Source organism: Oryctolagus cuniculus, chromosome 15 (genome assembly GCF_051225735.1).
Source record: "Oryctolagus cuniculus isolate XC-2025 breed Fujian yellow rabbit chromosome 15, ASM5122573v1, whole genome shotgun sequence".
Classification (NCBI taxonomy): Eukaryota; Metazoa; Chordata; class Mammalia; order Lagomorpha; family Leporidae; genus Oryctolagus; species Oryctolagus cuniculus.
In genome coordinates, this window is record NC_142881.1 from 77,366,057 (window position 1) to 77,385,678 (window position 19,622).

Sequence of the window (19,622 nt, forward strand, 5' to 3'; positions counted from 1 at the left end):
GCCTGCAACATCTAGGGCTGGGTTAGGACAAAGTCAAGAAGAGCCAAGAACTCTAGATCTCCCACATGGGTGGCAAGAACTTAAGTACTTGAGACAGTCATCTGCTGTCTTCTAAGGGTGCACATTAGTGAGAAACTGGATCAGAAGCTGAGGTAGGACCTGATCCCAAGCATTCTGATGTGGGATGTGGGCATCCAAGTGGCAGTTTAACCTGCCCCATCATTTCTTTGATTTTCACCAGGAAGGTAGAATTATATAATTTTCATTATTTAGGTCCTGCATATGTCTTTACAAAATACTTATTGTTATATAGGTACTGTCAGCTTAAGGCACAACATTCAAAATGAACAGCATGACATATGGTGATGGTTAAGACTGCTTCCTGCCCTTCTGCTGGGTCAGGGTGCCCTGCGGTCAGAGTATTTGCCTGTTTGTTATACTCCAGAGTGTTGTACATACATATAAGCCACAACACACATGTGAACACATATATAATGTACACACACTGTACATTTTACAAAAAGGTAGAATATTACGTACATCATTTTGAAACTTTTTATATCAATGTAAATTATAGCACTTTCCATGTATTAGCACAAAAAAAGCTATGTTGCATTCTTTTTAATGTCTGTAACATATTCTAATATACTATGATTTATTTAACTAGTCTACTACTGATAGTCATTTTAGGTTATTTTTCATTATTATAAACCATGCTGGAATCAATAACTTTGTAGTAACTAATTTTTAAACATTTAGATTTATTGAATTGGAAGTGCTTAAGTGTAGATTATGTATGTTTTAAATTATATATATATTTTAAAGACTTATTTATTTGAAAGTCAGAGTTATGCAGAGAGAGGAGAGGCAGAGAAAGAGAGAGGTCTTCCATTCAATGGTTCACTCCCCAATCGGCCACAATGGCCGGAGCTGTGCCGACCTGAAGCCAGGAGTAAGGAGCCTCTTCCGGGCCTCCCACATGGGTGCAGGGGCCCAAGGACTTGGGCCATCTTCTACAGCTTTCCCAGGCCAAAGCAGAGAGCTATGAAGTGGAGCAGTGAGACTAGAACCGGCACCCATATGGGATGCCAGTGCTTCAGACCAGGGCGTTAACCCACTGAGCCACAGCTCTGGCCCCTTAAATTTTAATACATATAGTGTAGTGGGTATTTTTGGTAACCTTAATAAGAAAAATAAAAAAATGCCTAATACTGAAAGCCTAACATTTTATAGAATTTTTCTTACATTTTTTTCTACACATAGTTATATTTATATATAGTTTGATTACAAACTGTTTGTGATTAGAAGAAACCAATTACTGTCTTCTTGAGCCATGCTGGGATTGCAGCCTGGGAGTGTGTTCCAATAGTAACATCTGTGCTGAGGAGCTGTGACTGGGACATGGGGTACCCCGATAAACATGATGTCTAGGGGCTGGTGTTGCGGTATAGTGCATGAGGCCACCGTCTGCTATGCCGACATCCCATGTGAGTGCCAATGTGCATTTCTGCTACTCCTGATCCAGCTCCCTGCTGATGGCCTGGAAAAGTGGCAGAAGATAGCCCAAGTACTTGGGGCCTTGCCACCCATGTGGGTGACCTGGAAGAAGCTCCTGGCTCCTGGCTTCAGCTTGGCCCAGGCCTGGATGGTGCAGCCATTTGGGGAGTGAACCAGTGAATGGAAGATCTCTGTCTCTCTGTCTCTTCCTCTCTGTGTAACTCTGCCTTTCAAATAAACAAATAAATCTTAAAAACAAAACAAAAGAAACCACGATGTGTAGGTGTGTTACGAGAGTGTTTCTGGATGAGTTTGTGAGTCAAGGGGCTCAGTGATGTAGGATCCCTCCCCAGGGTGAGTGGGCATCTCCTAACCCATTGATGGCCCAAACAGAGCAAAACGCTGAGAAAGGACTTTGCCCCCTTTCTTCTGCCTCATTGTTGAGTTGGGACATCTAACCTCTCTTTCTCCTGCCCTTGGCCTGGAATTAACACCACTGGCTGCTGTGCTTCACAGGCCTTGGACTCAGATTCAGTTACAACAGCTGGCTTTCCTGTGACTTCAGCGTGCAGACTGCAGATGGAGGGACTTCTTAGCCTCACGTTTCTTGGGAACCAGTTCTTCATAATACCTCTCCTTTTTTATACAAAGCTATTCAAAAAATTTGTGGAAATCAGAATTAACAGATGCCCCAACAGCCAGACCTCGGCTGATCCTGGGCTGATTCTAGGTCTGCTATGTGGGTGCAGGGACCCAAAGCACTTGGACCACCTTCTACTGCTTTCCCAGGCCAGAGTAGAGAGCTGGATGGGAAGTGGAGCAGCTGGGACTTGAACCGGGGCCCATATGGGATGCTGATGTAGCAGCCAATGGCTTTACCTAATATACCACACAGCACTGGCCTTTAGAAACAACTGTTGACTTCTTTTCATAACCATGTGCATTTGGTCTGGTTAGTAACACTTCCATTTGAGGGAACTGAGGCACAAGGCTTTAAATAACACACTCAGGGCCACGGGTGATGCTGAGGACTCTTCCAGGCTGCTGGCCCCAGAGGGGAGGGTGTGTGCAGCCTGGGCCAGGGGAGCCCTGGGACAGCTCCGGCTGCTTCTGTACAGCCACACGGGGTGGTTGGCCTTGCCCACCCCACCTCACTCTCTCATCTCTGGGGACCGAGGCACCAACTCAGGACCCTGCCACCTACCCCACCTGACCTCCTGGGTCCTAACAGTGCATTGGCTGAGTTACCCACATCTGAGTTCCTCCTAAATGGCTGGAAAGGAACTGAGCCTAAGATGATGGGAGTGAGAGCTGGGGCTGTGGGGCAGACATGGAATCTGGTTCAGGCCCTCGGGGACAGGGAAGGCAGTTTCTAAAGAGGTGGCAGGGGCCGGCGCCGTGGCTCACTAGGCTAATCCTCTGCCTTGCGGCACCGGCACACCAGGTTCTAGTCCCGGTCAGGGTGCCGGATTCTGTCCCGGTTGCTTCTCTTCCAGGCCAGCTCTCTGCTGTGGCCAGGGAGTGCAGTGGAGGATGGCCCAGGTGCTTGGGCCCTGCACCCCATGGGAGACCAGGAAAAGCACCTGGCTCCTGGCTCCTGCCATCAGATCAGCACGGTGCGCCGGCCGCAGCGCGCCAGCCGCGGCGGCCATTGGAGGGTGAACCAACGGCAAAAGGAAAACCTTTCTCTCTGTCTCTCTCTCTCACTCTCCACTCTGCCTGTCAAAAAAAATAAATAAATAAAAAGGTGGCAGGGGTGCCCTGTGTCTTCTGACCCTGGGCCACTCTCCCTTTCCTGGTGAGACTGGGCTGTCGCTGCTTCTGTCCCACAAGCACCCAGGGGAGGCAGCACCTGGAAGCACAATGGGGCCACCCCAGTGCCTGAACAGCTTTGCACCTGGGCCCCCACTGCCAGCCTGTAGAGCTGGGACAGACCCATCTCTGCTCTGCATGGGGCCCCAAGCACTCAGGTCATTGATGACAGCAGCAGCAGGGGATGAGCACGGGGACCTCTCCCCACCAGAGCCCAAAGGCCAGCAATGCTCTGGGTCCCAATGACTTATGCTGGCCCGAGGCTAGGACTGCAGAGCCCACACTCAACCGCACTTGGGTTCTGCCGTGGGGGCCCCCAGCACCTGCCTCTGTGCCCACCCCTGCTCACAGGAGTGCACTCAGCCCCCATAACTGGGCTCGGGGCACCTGGGCCTTCCAGGGGTCCTTAGATGGCTGAAAGGGACCCAGTATTGGCTGGCTTTGGCTGTCACTGTGCAGGGTCTCCCACAGGCCCACCTCCCTCTAGCCCTGCCCACATGTAGGTGGGAGCCCCACCCACCCCTGTCCTATTAGGGTCCTCTGTGCAGACAGCTGTGGTCAAAGGGTCAGGGGCCTGTGTGGGGTCAGTTGGGGAGAGGCCCCCTGGGTAGGCAGGGCTGCTTCTCATCTTGCTGGAGTGGGGGTCCAACTGTGCTCTGGGCTCCTGGGGTCACTGAGCCAGGGCACCTGCTCCAGACCTGGGCAGCGTAGCTCAAGGCAGGGCTTCGACTCCACCTCACAGTGGAGGTCAGCCAAGGAGCCAGAGCCACAAACAGAGCCCTGAGGACAGCTCCACAGCCCGGCCCCAGAGTCATGGTGGGAGAGCTGTCACCCTGTCCCTACCCTGCAGGAGGATTCAGGGAAGCTGCCCAAGGCCCTGCCAGACCATGCTGTCAGAGCTTCTGAAAGCAGAACTGCTGAGCCCAGGGAGGACAAAGAGGATGAGGAAGAGGTGAGGTCCTGTCGGCTGCCAGGGCCTGGCACTCCCACTATTGATTCCCCCAAGGGAGAATGGGAGGGGCCGTGTGCTAGACTCACCTTTGGGAGGCAGGAGGCACTGGAGCTTCCCCAGCTCACGCATGGAGGCCCACAGCTGCCTGATGACCACATCCTCACTCATTGCCCAGGCCTGCTTCAGCATCACCCGAGGGACAGGCAGGGGGACCCCCAGCTCCTCCGTCCCTTGCACCCAGGCTTCTATGGGCCCTGAGAACTCACTGCAATGGATCTTGAGGGCCACGTACGCCATGGTGGTGAGCACATGCTTGCCCTCAAGGATATAGATGTCCCACATCCTCAGAGCCAGGGGGAATGGCACCTGGAGGACAGAGGCATTAGAGGACCCCGCCCATCAGGGCCTCAGCAGGGCCCATGGGGTGGGTGTGCAGTGTCACTATCCTAGGACAGAGGGAGACTCTAGGAGGCTGCATCACACAAGAAGGCCAGAGCTCCTCCTGGGAGGGAAGGTGAGGGTGGGGGACTCATTTCATTGGGAGATGAGGCCATGCCTCACAGCCACATCCCCACTCACTCAGGGAACCAGACCCAGAGAGGATGACCATGTCCTGTCCTGGACCCTGGGGGTCTGCACACTTTGGAAGCCACCCTGGAGATGCCAGACAGCCCAGGGACCTGGGGGAGGGGTCAGCCCTGTGCCACTGGGGGTCTATGGATCTCTTGCCACTGGCCTTTGCCAGGCTCTCAGGATGGGTCCTGGTGGGATCTGTTCCCTCCTTGCTGTCCCTGAGGCTCAGCCTCAGCTTGGACCACCATTAGCGGGGCAGGGCCTGCCTGGTCTGCACAGCAGGCTCCCTCCTGTGTCTGCTGGGGTTGGTGGAGCTCAGGGTCACAGGCCACCAGGACAGAAGAGCCAGGCACTGGGAGAGGAGCTTCCCTGGGAAGGGGTCCCCGGGGCACTTACCCCATCCAGGAAGCACTGGATGTACCAGTGCGTGGTGTAGTCCTCCAGGCACACACCTTCCTTCTCCTAAGAAGAGGCAGAGGGGGCTCAGGGCCCAGGGCCCAGGCCTGACTCCCTCTAATCTGAGCCCTGTGGCAGAGCCCCTGGGTGCAGGAAGCCCAGCAGCAGGTGCATCCCCTCTCCCAGCCATGCAGGTTCCTGAAGGGACACAGGTCCCTCAGTCCACTCTGCCCTGGGGACAGCATCTCCCTTCAATCTACGCAAACTCTGGGGGACCAAGTGCTGAAAACACACCAATACCCAAGCTCCCACAGACCCCAGTAACCAAGGAAAGTCTTGGTGAGGATGTGGCCTCCCCTGGCTCAGGAAGCAGTCAGGACCCCTCTCTGTCCTCCCCTCCCTGAGCACAGAGCCCCCGAGAGGAGAAAGGAGATGCTTTACTTACCAGGTGTTTCTCCAGGGAGGGGAGCACGCGATGCACAATATCTCTCAGGTGTTGCTGGAATTGCTCCAGTTTTGGGGTGTTTGGTTTGTAGAAACCTTAGTATCAGCCACACCCCCATGGTAGAGCTTCCTCCTAGGAAGGCTGGGTGGGGTGTTTCTGAGCACTGAGCATCAGGGGCAGGTGGGAACGAATGTGGCCAGGGCAGAGGACCTGCTTGGGAGGTGGGTGCAGGTGGGTGACTGTGTGTAGCCCAGGCCAGGCTGCCCCCTGGATACTGCTGGGGTGAGTGCTGTCAAACTGGGTGTCTCCTGACCATTCCAAGACTCAGGAGTGATGAGGGAGTGACCCTACAGGGGATGCTGCCTTCTGCAAGTTCCCTGGGTGTGGCTCTGTGCTTGAGAGGCTGTGTAGCAGACTCATAGAATGGCAGATGTCCTAAACAGCACTCTGGCCTCAGAATAAGCCCTAAAGGCATTCGGATCCAGCTGAAAAGCCCATGAGAGTATTTCAGGCATGGAAAGCCAAGACACTCTGGCAAAGAAAAAAAAAAAAAAAAAAAAAAAAAAAAAAAAAAAAAAAAAAAAAAAAAAAAAAAACCTAAATGAAAGATATCCGTGAGTGAGATCCCAGTGGAAAGAACAGGTCTTCAAAGAAGGAGGTACCTTTCTCTGAAGGGAGGAGAGAACTTCCACTTTGACTATGACCTTGTCTAAATAAGATAAGAGTCAGAGAACTCAAAAGGCTTCCATAGCCTTGGAAACTCATGACAAGAGACTAGGGTGATTACTGATGCCATAGACAGGAGTGTCAATTTGTAAAGTCAACAACAGGAGTCAGTGCACTTACTCCTCATGTAGGATCTCTGTCCTTAATGTGCTGTACATTGAGATTTAATGCTATAACGAGTACTCAAATAGTATTTTTCACTTTGTGTTTCTATGTGGGTGCAAACTGTTGAAATCTTTACTTAATGTATACTAAACTGATCTGTATATATAGAAAATTGAAAAAATCTTGATATGAATGGAAGGGGAGAAAGAGCGGGAAAGGGGAGGGTTGCAGGTGGGAGGGAAGTCATGGGGGGGGAGCCAATGTAGTCCATAAGCTGTACTTTGGAAACCTATATTCATTAAATAAAAGTTTAAAAAAAAGTTAAAAAAAAAAGAGAGGCTGTGTAGAGATGTGTGAGGCAGAAGAGCCAGAAACAACCTGAGTCACTGGACAAGGACAGGATCCCTTGTTCTGAAGGTTCCCACACCCAGGATGGCCATGGTGAAGCTGCAGAGCCTTTGGAAGGTGGTAAAAGAAGGGGGCTGGCTCAGTCTAGGATTCCTCTGCCAGCCCTGGCTTACAGGGAGCCCCCCCCACCGGGACATTGTCCTGCACATTCAGGAGCCATTGAGGGCCTTGCATGGACTTGCATGCTCTGGGCCCCACACGCCATCCACCTACCATGCATTGTGTGCTTGCTGTTTTCCATGAGCTGGACCAGGGCCCATAAAAAGTCTTCCTCAGGCATGAACATGAGTAAGAGCCCCACAACATGGCTCAGGCCCTGGCTGTATCCCACCTCCTGCAAGATCCCAGAAAACCTTTAGGAGACCTCCCTTGGCAAGAATAATATCCTGGGATGACCCACCTCTCAGGGAGATCAGTGTCACCCACTGAAGGGTCTAGGAAGATTGGGGAGGGAGCCCCTGTGCCTGAATCCCGCCATTTGGTGTCAGCAGCCCAAGAATTGGAGCCCATAGAAGTTCTCCAAGTTCCTGGAGGGAATCCTGCAGGGCCTGAGCTTAGGCAGCACAGGGGAGAGACCTGAAGTCTGGACACCTGTTACCCCCAAGATGTCAGGATGGGCCAGGTTGCTGTGGGAATCCAGATCCATGCCCATGGAAGTTTCTGGACCCCTGAGCTCTGCAGGTGACCTAGTGGCCCTTTCTCACATGAGGAAGAAGTAAGCCAGGAAGTGCTACCAGGACCAGAACAGGTGTGCCTCTGTCATGGGTGCAGGCCTGGGCTTCCTGAGTGCCAGGCCCCCTGGGAACCAGGGCACCAGGCAGGGTTGGCCAGTGGCAGGTCAGGGGGATGGGGATGTCCAGGCCTTGCTGGGTCACCCATGGATCCCTGCACCTGCTCCACTCATGGGAAAGGTCTGAGTGGGTGGTTGTGGCAGTAGTGCTGTGTGGAGTGGGATTCAGGCCCATGGGTCCAACTACATGTCTGGTGGGTATAATGGCATCAGTGGGACCCAGACTCAACTTTGATGAGCAAAGTCATACACCTTATCTGCCCTGCCTTCGCCCCCCACCCCCGTGTGGAATGCTAGTCCTGGGAGGGGCAACCCAACACTGCCAAACTCCTGGGCTCTGGAGGCCAGCCCAGGAGAAGGCTGCCTTTCTCCTCCCAGAACTTGAGGTTGGGGCCAAGGAGGCCTGGAGCTTGGCCCCTACCCCTCTGTCTTGGAGTTGTGGATGAGAGAGGCCCCCTCAACCCAGCCTGGGATCTCTGTGACCAGGGGTGCCCTGCAGGGACTGCCGGGATAGTACCTGCGATATGATCCCAGAATACTCACGGGATTGTATACGGAATACTCCATGAGCACTTGGAATAAGGCGTGTTGGCTGGAAGAGAGAGGACAGAGGCTGTGCGTCCTGTGCTACCGAGGCTCTCAGTGTGGCTCTGCCTAACAGAGCCTGACAGCCACACGCAGGGCCTGTGACACTCTGCTCGTGAGCAGTGATGTGGTCAGGGCACCTGCGTGTTGTCCACTGTGTGGGTGAACACTGCCTGCAGGGACACGCACACCTCTCAGGGTGCAGTCACGTGCAGTTTTGTTTCCCCAGGTGGGTGTTCATTGCACAGGTGAGCGTTCCACTGTGGGAGATGCAGTCCCATGGGTCTAAGCCATGGAGAGTCAGCCTCCCATGCACGTTCAGCCTGGAAGGGGGCAGCTCCTGTCGCCTATGTATTCCCCATGAGCCCTCTGTGGCCAAACTCTCCACCTCCCCCAGCCCATGGCCACCACTGCCCTATTGTGTGTTCCAGGGTTTGGCCTCTTGCAGATGTCCTGTGAGTGGATCATAGCATGTGTAGCCTTTGAGGGATGCTTCCTCTCTTAGCAGAATGCACCTTAGATGCATCCAGGTCAGCCCAGGGCCGAGCCTCATCCTGCCTCTCACTGAATCCCGTTCTCGGATTCAGCTGTGACACGGGTTGCTTATCCGTTTCCCCACTGAGCATCATGCAGGCTACTCCTGTGTCCAGTGACTGTGAACACAACTGTGAATCTTGTGTGTTTTCTGTGCACTCAGCTGTTCTGGTGGTTGTGTACATGTGCGTGTGTGCTGGGGGTTCGTGTGGAAGGTGTGTGTTTCTCATTGTGAGAAATGGCCCTGGGTGCTGCCGAGGGCCTGGGCTTCTGTGCTCTGTTCCTGGCAATGAACCAGAGTGGCACTCACCTCACATTGTCCCCAGCACCCAGCGTCCTCAGTCGTTTTTTTGTTTTGTTTTGTTTTGTTTTTGACAGCCAGAGTGGATAGTGAGAGAGAGAGACAGAGAGAAAGGTCTTCCTTTTGCCATTGGTTCACCCTCCAATGGCCGCCACAGCTGGCGCACTGTGGCCGGCGCACTGTGCTGATCTGAAGGCAGGAGCCAGGTGCTTCTCCTGGTCTCCCATGGGGTGCAGGGCCCAAGCACTTGGGCCATCCTCCAGTGCACTCCTGGGCCATAGCAGAGAGCTGGCCTGGAAGAGGGGCAACCGGGAAAGAATCTGGAGCCCCGACCGGGACTAGAACCCGGTGTGCTGGTGCCGCAAGGCGGAGGATTAGCCTAGTGAGCCATGGCATCGGCCTCTCAGTGGTTTTAGTTCCCCCATTCTCACAACTGTGCACTGGTGTCCCATTGTGGTTTAGGTGCTAAGCATGTGTTCATCGTTGAGGAGGTGAATTGTGTGTGCCGTTATGAAGGGGCCCTCCTGAGTCTGTGTCCCTGAGGTACTGGGCGGCTGTCCTCTGCTTCCTTGTTACTGAGGTGAAGGGCTCCTTGAATATTCTGGAAATAATACCTTTATTAGGTAGATTGCTAATACTGTCTCCCCTTGTGTTTCTTTTCATTTCATTCTCTCTACAGTGTCTTTGAGAAAGTTTATATAATATAAAAAAGTTTATATAATATCTAAAAGGCAATTTTGTTTTCTGTGCTAAATGAACTATTTTAGGTTTGCACCTAAGTCTTCCCTAGGCACCCCATGTGCCCCAGGACCCTTGCTCCTCCCACCCCCAGGTCCTCCCCAGCCCAGAGGCCTCACTTCATTCTGTAACGTTCCTGGAAGATCAGGTGGTTTCTGAAAGTCCATGTGATGGTGGAGTCGATGTGATGGAAGTGACTGGCACCCAGTCTGGCCTGCTCTTTCATCTCCTGCAGAGCAGGGACAAGGAGGGGGACAGCCTCAAGAACTGCAAAAGCCCCATTGCCACACAAGGACTTCAAGTCCACGTCAGCTCTTCTGGCTGACAGGGAGAGTTCCCTGCAGGGAGCTCATTCCTTTCTGGGTCCCACGTTGAAGGAGGGTCATGGACTCCCTACTTGCCTCAGCATCCACATCACCCCAGTGGCCAGCATCCCTGCTGAGGGGGCCACTGAGACCCTGATGGTCAGCATCAGCCAGGGGCTCTGAAAGGTCCCTGTGCACTACCCCTGCCTGCCCTCAGCTCTCAGCACAGACTCGATCTGACCCCAGCCAGGCTTCCAATCCTCCTCACTGGCATCTCAGGCCCTCCAGAAGTCAGCCACAGCCTGACCACTCCTCCATGCTGCCCCCTGCTGGAGGGGCCCATCTCCATCCAGATGTTGGAAGCCACCCTTGGCTTGGAGCTGAGTCTGGGCAATGACTGTTTCAGGCCCAGCTCCCAGGGCAGCCCCAAACTGCAGACTTGGGAGAGGCAGGGTGGGCCACACAGCTGGGCCCTTCTCCCTGATGGCATCTGGGGACATGAAAGCCAGCTGCAGTTGCCAGCCCTCTGTTCACACCAGTCCTTGCTCCCTCCTTTCCCAGAAGCATTGAGATCTGTCTGACCATTGGACCAGCCACTGCAGTCAAGGGCAATGCCAGGGGCTGCAAGTCCATGTGAAGGCAGGGCCAGTGAAGGGCAGGCCCTGTTAGCACAGAGCCTGTGGGGCTCCCTACCTCACACCATTGTGATCTCACACTGGTAGACCCCGCTATTCATGGACCAGCAATTCCTCTGTTCTGGCCTTATCCCAAGCTGCCCAAGTGAGCTCAGCAGAGAGCAGGTTAAAGCCTCTGGCACAAAACACATCTGTCCAGTCCCAGCTGGGTCTGAGGAGATGTGGAGGAGGCACTGACTAGGATCTAGGGAGAGGAAGGCAGGATGGGGAGGAGGCTCCCAAGGGCTCAGTGAGGGACAGTGCACCATGGAGACAGGCTCCTGACCAGGCCTGAGCAGCTCAGGCCCCCTTGGGCTGAGTGCAGAGCCATACCGCATATTTGCCTGGATTCTGGGCCTTCTTTTTGTCCACCTCCAGCATCATGGCCCACACCTTCCCATGCACCTGCGCAGGGATGCCTTAGTAAATTCTCTGCTGAAACTATAGGAGAGAGGAGGCTCTGGTGAGTGGTGAACATGGCCACTCAGGGAGGGAGCATAGGGTGAGACAGCAGGAGGGAGAAGCCAGGGGAGGATCTGCCCAGATGGGGGCCTTATGACCCACAGTGACTGGAGGGCCAAGGGCTCAGGGGCACTGGCTCTGCTGTGCACTGACTGCCCCCTACAGGGCACCTGGAACCACACCTGCCCTGCATCCAGGATTGTCTTCAGCAGTGACTTCAGATTTTCTACCAGGACAGTGTCCTGTGTGTATGGGAAGGGGTGCAGATGACCTATGTCCCTAGGGGTTGGACAGTTGCCCCTGGGCATCTGAGAGGCAGGCAGTGCCTGGCACAGGAATGGGCACTGCTCAAACCCCAACTCAGCTCTCAGTGTTCCTGAGGGGCCCTCATTGCCACGGTACCTTCTCGCTGCCGCAGTATTTTCTGTGGTTCTTCATCATTTTTATCCATTTCTGGATTCTGCGCATCTCCTGTTTACACTGGAAAATGAGACAGGATGACCTGAGCCCAGCTTCGGGCTCTGAGAATGGCCCTCAGATGCAGCTCAGGAGCTCTGTGGGTGCTCAAATGGAAGGAGCCAGAAAAGGCAGACCGTGAGCCCCAGATCTGTCTGGGGGAGTGTCAGTGGCCTGGCCTCTGACCCGAGCTGCCCTGTTGTAAAGACAGAGCCCCTGAGCTCCAGCCATGTCACTCCCAACCATGCCAATGAGTCAGCTGTGGCTCAGTTCTGGGACAGGTGAGTGTGTGAAGATGTCAGCAGGTGCCATGTAAGTAACTCATCGCAGGACCTTATGGTGTTCCCACTAATCACTGCCCAGCCCCATGTGCCCCCTCCACCCAGCTTTGCTTCCAGATGACTGGCCCATGGCCAAGGACTTGTCCTTACCTTTGCCCCTAGGGTGCTGTCTTGGGGCAATTTCTGCTCACTGGAAAGCAAGGGAGGTGGAGAGGTGAGGACCGGACCACAATAGGCACCTCTACCTCCCTAGTGGGCCAGGGAAGGACCAGCTTCATCCTCTCATCCCAGGGGACTGAGACAGGAAGGGAGGGGCTGGTGACCATGAGCAAAGGGAGCCCAAGGCCAGGCAGGGGCCCTTGCTGCCAGTGGGGGGCTCCAGGCCTGTCAGAGGTCCACCTTTCTGGGTGTGTGGCAGCACCCCCACAGCGGCTGGGGGGTTGCTGTCCTGAGCAGGGCCAGGCTGCCCAGGGGTGAGGCAGCTATATCCCCACATCAGCTCTCCCAGGATGTCACCTTGGAACTGAGTCCAGGTGGCCTGCCTGAGAGATGCTCAGTGTTGTGAATGTGCACCTGGAGCTCGAGGCACCTGAGACCACCACACTCCTCAGGGTCCCCCACCACATACCCTCCCCCACTGTGCACTGGCCACCTGAGGTGCATGCACCCCACCTCACCCCTCCTCTGTCAGCCCGGACTGTGGCCATCTCTCCACCACTTGGCTCCTGCTTTTTCTCCAGGTTCTGGCACAACATGGAGGCAGAAGACCCCTATCCCCATGCTAAGGTGGGCTGCTGAGTCATGCCAGAGATGGCCTGAGATGGCTCCATCCCTCTAGGTCACCAGAGCCCACCCTCCAACCATGGGGCCTCTCTCCCTGACATTTGTGGGAACAGCTTCCAAGTCTGACTCCTGCTCCCAGGCCCCAATCTCCCAGCACAGACCCGGGGGCAGGGCCCTCAGCTGCAGCCTCCCTGCAGTCTGTACTGTGGGAGCCCACAAGCAGGTTCAGAGCCAGAGAGACTACATCCCTGGCCATCCTTCAGACTAGGTCTTCATAAGCCTTGAGCCTGGCCCCTAGACCCAGGCACCTCCTGGACAACTGCCAGCTGCTAGGCTTGTGCCCCAACCCCATGGACACAGCTCTGGAATGTTGATGGCCAGGCTTTGTTGCCTGGGAGCATGGGGACCCTCAAGCCACCCCCTCTAATTAACAAAAACAGAGGCCTCAGAGTAAGAGTGTCCAGTGCTTGCCCCACATCCAGCTCTGTCCCTGCCTGCAGTCCTGAGTCACAGGGTCACTTGGCTCTGGCCAAATGCTGACCAGTGCCTGCCTATGACCACAGCTGGGGTCAAGGTTGGGGCCTGGGGACAGGTGTGCCACCTCATGTTGGGGTTTCTGACCCCAGTCCCTGCCCTGAGGTGAGCTGAGGTGTGGAGGACTCACTGCAGGAACCCAAGCCTTTCTGGGACGAGGCAGCCTCCCTCATCGTCCTCTTCTTCAGTCTCCAACAGTGCCACTCCTCAGCGTCCCTGCAGCCGAGAGGGACCCATATGAGAAGCCCGGGTCTCAGCCACTGGGGGAGCTGAGCTGCCCGCCCTGCTCTGTGTCCCCAGGGAGGCAGCATCTGGCTCTCACAGGCACAGTACTTGAGGCAGGGCCCCACCCCCTCTCCCAGCACCCTGGCCCATACCTGCTCATATTTCATGATGATCACTGCTCGCTCCTGGGCCCTCCGGGACCTCAGGGTGTTCATATCCCATCTATAAGACACACACACACATGTGAGCCAGCATAGGGGAAACCATGGGAACTGCTGCCCTGAGGGCTGTCCCCCTGGTCAGAGGGAGTACCGCCACATAGCCAGGTGGGTGGGCACCTGATGGCTGCATCCCAGGAGGATGACTGATCCAGAGCACAGGAACTAAGAATGGTTGGGGAAGGACAGCCCCCACCTTGCCTCTCCTGCCCTTGGAAAGGATGATCCTCCCCCAGCCTGGCACCCATGTGTCCTCCAGGGAGACCAAGTCTAAGGGTCTCCCTGGATGCTCCCAGCTCCCGCATCTCTGGGGCTCTCAGAGCCAGCCTCCCTGCCCCACCTGATACCAGTTGACCCAACATCTAGTCTTGAACCCGTGTCCAGACTCATACTCACACCAAGGCCCATTTGACACTGATGCCCAGCAGAGAGGGAGGAATGAGATGACTGTATACACACTCTGCACACAGGGCCCACTGGGAGCTTAGCCACATCATTCATGGAACCCAGCGTGGGAGACCAGTGCCACCCACCTGGGCATGACCTTCCCCACACCATAGCTCATGCAGAGAGCAAGTCCCACTCACCTCTGTCGAAAATCCATTCGATTCTGTCAAATGTGTCTCCTGCCTACGCTACCAACACCTGGTCAGTTGAGCAGTAGACACACTACTGGCCACTGGTCGCCTCACAGCCCAGAGTGCGCATCTCAGTGACTGTGACATCACAGAAGCCTGCCAGCCAATCCCAAGTGGCTCTGCTGTGGCAGGGGTCAGGGTCCTCAGCCCTGGCTTCATTAAAGGTCACCAGAAGTGGGGCCTGTGTTCTCCACAGGGCCCAGGTGAAAAGGGCAGGACTCTGGCAGTACTGCCCCAGAACCATGGGGTCAGGGCTCTCTGTCACCTGCTGTAACGTTCCCAAGTCCCAGGAAATCTGCACCCCCTGCCCCTCCCTTCTTCTTCAATTTTATTATAGCACCACTGTGAAGTCCTCTTTATTTGAACACAAGATGGCATAGGGAGCCCCACATAGACCTTTCCCCACACTCCCAGGCTGCCCCTGCAAAGACCTGAACTGAGACTCCCAGGTGTGAAGCTTCCTGTCCTACCACAGGCACCACCCCAGCACTGCCAACCTCTGCTGTCCCCTCCAATCAACCTCAAGAGACATCACAGGGCCTCATCTGAGTCCTGGGACATGGGGCTGGGCAGGTGCTGGGAAAGACTGAGTGTGCGAATAAGCCGCCACTTCCTTTTTTTTTTTTTTTTTTTGACAGGCAGAGTGGACAGTGAGAGAGAGAGAGACAGAGAGAAAGGTCTTTCTTTTTGCCATTGGTTCACTCTCCAATGGCCGCCACGGCTGGCGCGCTGTGGCTGGCACACCGCGCTGATCCGAAGGCAGGAGCCAGGTGCTTCTCCTGGTCTCCCAGGGGGTGCAGGGCCCAAGCACTTGGGCCATCCTCCACTGCACTCCCTGGCCATAGCAGAGAGCTGGCCTGGAAGAAGGGCAACCGGGACAGAATCCGGCGCCCCGACTGGGACTAGAACCCGGTGTGCCGGCGCCGCTAGGTGGAGGATTAGCCTAGTGAGCTGTGGTGCCGGGCAGCCGCCACTTCTTACAGGGCACTCTGGAGCTGCCCCTGTGTTTCAAGTGAGCCATGGGCCTGCGTGCATGGCTGAGAGCTGTGGCTACACAGCTGCAGAGATCACCTCTGACAGTGGTGCTTAGGGAGCGCAAGGTGAGCCTGCGTGCTAGGGCCCTGCCTGCCCACAGCACAAAACCTCAGCACACAGACCAGACCCCTCCACGCACTGCTCCAGCCCTTCCTTGAAACCGCTCTGAGTCCCAGGGCCAAGGGCTCTGTTCCTGTGGTGTTCACACACAGGCACAGCCACTTCGCCCATGGAACCCAGCATGGGAGACTAGTGCCACCCACCTGGGCATGACCTTCCCCAAGCCAAGAGCAAGTCCCACTTACCTCCATTGAGAATTCATTTGATTCTATCAAATGTGCCTCCTGCCTATGCTACCAACACCTGGTCAATTGGGCAGTAGATGCACTAGTGGCCACTGGTCGCCTCACAGCCCAGAGTGCACATCCTCAGTGACTGTGATGTCACAGAAGCCTGCCAGCCAATCCCTAGTGGCTCTGCTGTGACAAGAATCAGGGTCCTCAGCCCTGGCTTTATCAAAAGTCACCAGAAGTGGGGCCTGTGTTTTCCCCAGGGCCCAGGTGAAGAGGGCAGGGCTCTGGGAAGGGTGCCATGGAACCAGTGGCACCTGCCCCTTTGTGTCGGGCCCCCTCTGGGTTCCTGTGGAGCTGTTTGGTGGGACAACCCAAGGGACTGACCTTGAACTCTGCAGTCTGATTTTTTTCATTTTTTCCTACAGTGGTGGCCAGTGCTCCATAGTAAGAAGGAGAAGTTCAAATAGAGAAATCATCTAGAAACTTTGAATGCAGAGAGGGAAGATAATTCAAATCTCTAAGTGCCATGTATGTGATATAAATTTATAAGGTATTATCACACATTTCAGAAATATATCACCACACTGTATATTCTAAATGTCACATAATGGACTCAGCTTTCTGATTTCTCAAATATGTCTTCTGTGCTGTCAAATATATTTTAAAAGTAAGTATCTTTTTAATGGCCCATAGTGGGTCACCTCGACAGAACAGGAGAAAAATCACAATTTCTCCTGGTGCTAAGTGCTTTGTACATGCAGAGGTGGCCAGAGAGAGGGAAAGAGTACACTGTTCTTTTCCAGGTTGTGGTGTAGGAAGGGTGAGGTTGGAAAACCACATGGGTCCCAATGCTGCCTGCAATTCTGGCTCCATGGCACCTTCAGGAGGAAAGGGAAAGGGGTGTGGTCCCTGCTGTCAGGGTGGGAGGGAACAGAGGGAAGGGCACCATGTGTAGCATGGACCCTGTCTGGGCTATCTCACTTACTCCTCCCTTCTCTACCCTGATACACACAGCCGTCTATCAGAAGGGTGCTGAGGTCAAGGCCTGGACCAAGGCTCTGTTAAGGTGATGCTGCCTGAGCAGGAGGCTTCCACTCAATCTCATCCCAGATGGACTGTGGGGCATCCGCCCTGGCCAGAAGTTGCCAGCTCTGCAGCCTGAGAAGATGGAACCCACGGAGGCACTGGGGCATCTCCAGCCCTATGATCTTAATGGGGAGACTGGCAGGGCTGGGGGATAGGGAAGCATCCAGGGTCCTGCCCTTAGGGGAAACAGATCTAAGTCAGTTAGATGGGGCCAGATGAATAGCAGAGTTACAGAGCAGAGGGAGGGAGGGGGAAGGGCAGAGGGGAGCGGATGAGGTCAGTCCTGAAGCTGCCATGTTGAAGCCCCTGCCCTTGTCACTACCCGCAGCAGGTGTGTTCTGGGAAGCCTAGAGATCGGTCACATGGAAAAGGAAGGGAAACACAATGGGGGCTTGGGGGTCCTGGCTAAGCTGGGCCATTGGGTTCCTACCTGCAGAGGGCGCACAGGCCCAGGTGGCATCTCTGAGGAGGAGCTCCACATCCCAGACACCTGGTTCCGTGGTGTCCTTCCAGCCTGACGTCCATGGGTCTCCAGATGTCTAGCACCAAGCCCTGGCTCCGAGTGCAGGCAGATGGCTCCTGAGATAACCTGACCTGAGCCAGGCAGGCAGAGGATCCCCCAGGCCTTGGACTTCCTCCTGGGATCCTGTTCGCTTTGTTTCTGGCTGTGTTCCTGATGCTTAGATAGATTTTTTTTTTTACATAACATACATAATTTTATTACAAATTTTTTTTTAAAAAAAACAAAGAATGCAACATCCTAAAAAAAAAAAAATCCAAATTTACTAATGATACTAATTCCTACAACTTTGCTGTGCTACCATACACAAGTCAAGAAATTAAAGAAACCATTAAATATTTAGGAACATTCAACATCAGAAGCTTTAAAATCTAACTGTATGTAGTAGCCCCTCAAAAAGCTACAACCTGCATTTTTTTAAAAAAAGTATTTTCTCTACAAAGAATCTTATTAGCTATACAAAAATCTGTACAGTTTTTTTATACTGAAGCTAATATTGAGCTGCACTTGAATTCACATTCTTAGCAAAACAACTGCCTGAGCACACACGCACACTCCACACTCATCATTACAGGATAGCCATTTATTCTTCATCTTCATCCTCTTCCTCATCATCTTCATCTTCTTCCTCTTCTTCTTCTTCCTCCTCATCTTCAGGTTCATTCTTCTTCTTTGAGCCTGTGGGTCTACCAGGGCCCTTCTTTCCCGCTTCACTTTTGCCCTTGGCACGGTATGCAGCAATATCCTTTTCATATTTCTCCTTTAGCTTAGCTGCTTTCTGTTCATATGGTTGTTTATCTTTGGCTGACTGTTCAGACCACATCTCACCCAATTTTTTTGCAGTGTCCCCAATGGACAGGCCAGGGTGTTCACTTTTGATCTTTGGGCGATGTTCAGAGCAAAACAGAAAGAAGGCAGATGGTGGTCTTTTAGGAGCATTGGGATCCTTTTTCTTTCCCTTCTTATCACCCTTGGGAGGAACGTAATTTTTCATCTCCCTGTCATAACGAGCTTTATCACTTTTTGCCATATCTTCAAACTTGGACTTTTCCTTTGCAGACATGGTCTTCCATCTCTCCGAGCATTTCTTAGAGAATTCCGCGAAATTGACCGAAGAGTCAGGGTGTTTCTTCTTGTGCTCTTCCCGGCACATCTGCACGAAGAAGGGATAGGAGGACATTTTGCCCCTCGGCTTGTTGGGGTCTCCTTTACCCATGACGACGGAACGGCGGCCACCTGGTGGGGAGGGAGCCCGTGGGTCGGCGCGGAGCCCGCCTAGATAGATTATTTTAACTTCATGAGCTGGAAGGCATACCTCCTTCACTGTGTTGCCCTGTTCACCTGCCTTTCAATCAGGGGACCCCTCACCAGGAAGTAGCGCCTCTTACCCAGGATATGGGGGTGGTACCATGTAAACACTTCCATTTTTTTGAAAGCTCATAAAAAGTGAGGAAGGATGGAAGCACTCTCTCCTTGTAGACTCAGGACAAGCAGAGCAGGGTATGATGATTCCCTTCCCTTAGCCATTTCTCCATTAATAAAGCCCTAATGGGCCTGTGTATTTTTCTCACTTTGTAACTAAAGTTTACCACACTGCAGGCTGTGTTTGGGCCTGTATTTAGAATTCTTCTCTAAGTAAAAGGCAAGAGTCTGGAAAATTAATTTAGGCTCAGACCAAGCCCATAACATTCCCAGTTTCAGACTGACCCACTCAGGAGTCGGGTCAGGTCCGTGGATCCCACCTTTTTGGGAGATGCCCATGCTTTCACTGGAAGGGTCTCTGCCAGGACATCTTCCCTGCAAGCCTGGGGCCCTGGTCCCATGCTCCCCTCACTGTCCACAGGAGCTGTTGGGAAGCTGCTTTCTCAACCCCTCTGGCCAGAGCTGCCCTCCAGCTGTTGTCTCCAACCCCCAGGCCAGGCCCACACAGCTGGGGGTCAGGTTGGTTCTGACCTGCTGACTGTTAGCAGTGCAGTTTGTTCAGAACCAGTACTGTGCAGGCTGCAGGCGGGAGCCACAGCAGCACTTAGAAAGTTCCTGGAAAGTGGAATTGAAAGATAGGTTGCTTTTGTGTGGGGGGAAAAAATCTTTGTAATCAGTGCATACAAGGGGTCTACAGAACATTCTTGGAAATGTACATTATGAAAAAATAGTGCATGGATTTCAGTGTTTTTTTTTAACCAAAATGAACTTGTCATTGAATTCCATGTTCCGTGAACTTGAATTGCCCTCGTATTTTTGGTATCACTC

General features: G+C 53.8%; 1 pseudogene across 1 annotated transcript; it reads right to left on the reverse strand.

Moving 5' to 3' along the window:
- Nucleotides 1-17,541: 17,541 nt before the first annotated feature.
- On the reverse strand, nucleotides 17,542-18,642 carry LOC138845404 (high mobility group protein B2 pseudogene; annotated as a pseudogene). The gene has a single exon (XR_016221741.1). The product of XR_016221741.1 is annotated as a high mobility group protein B2 pseudogene (transcript).
- Between the last annotated feature and the right edge of the window lie 980 nt (nucleotides 18,643-19,622).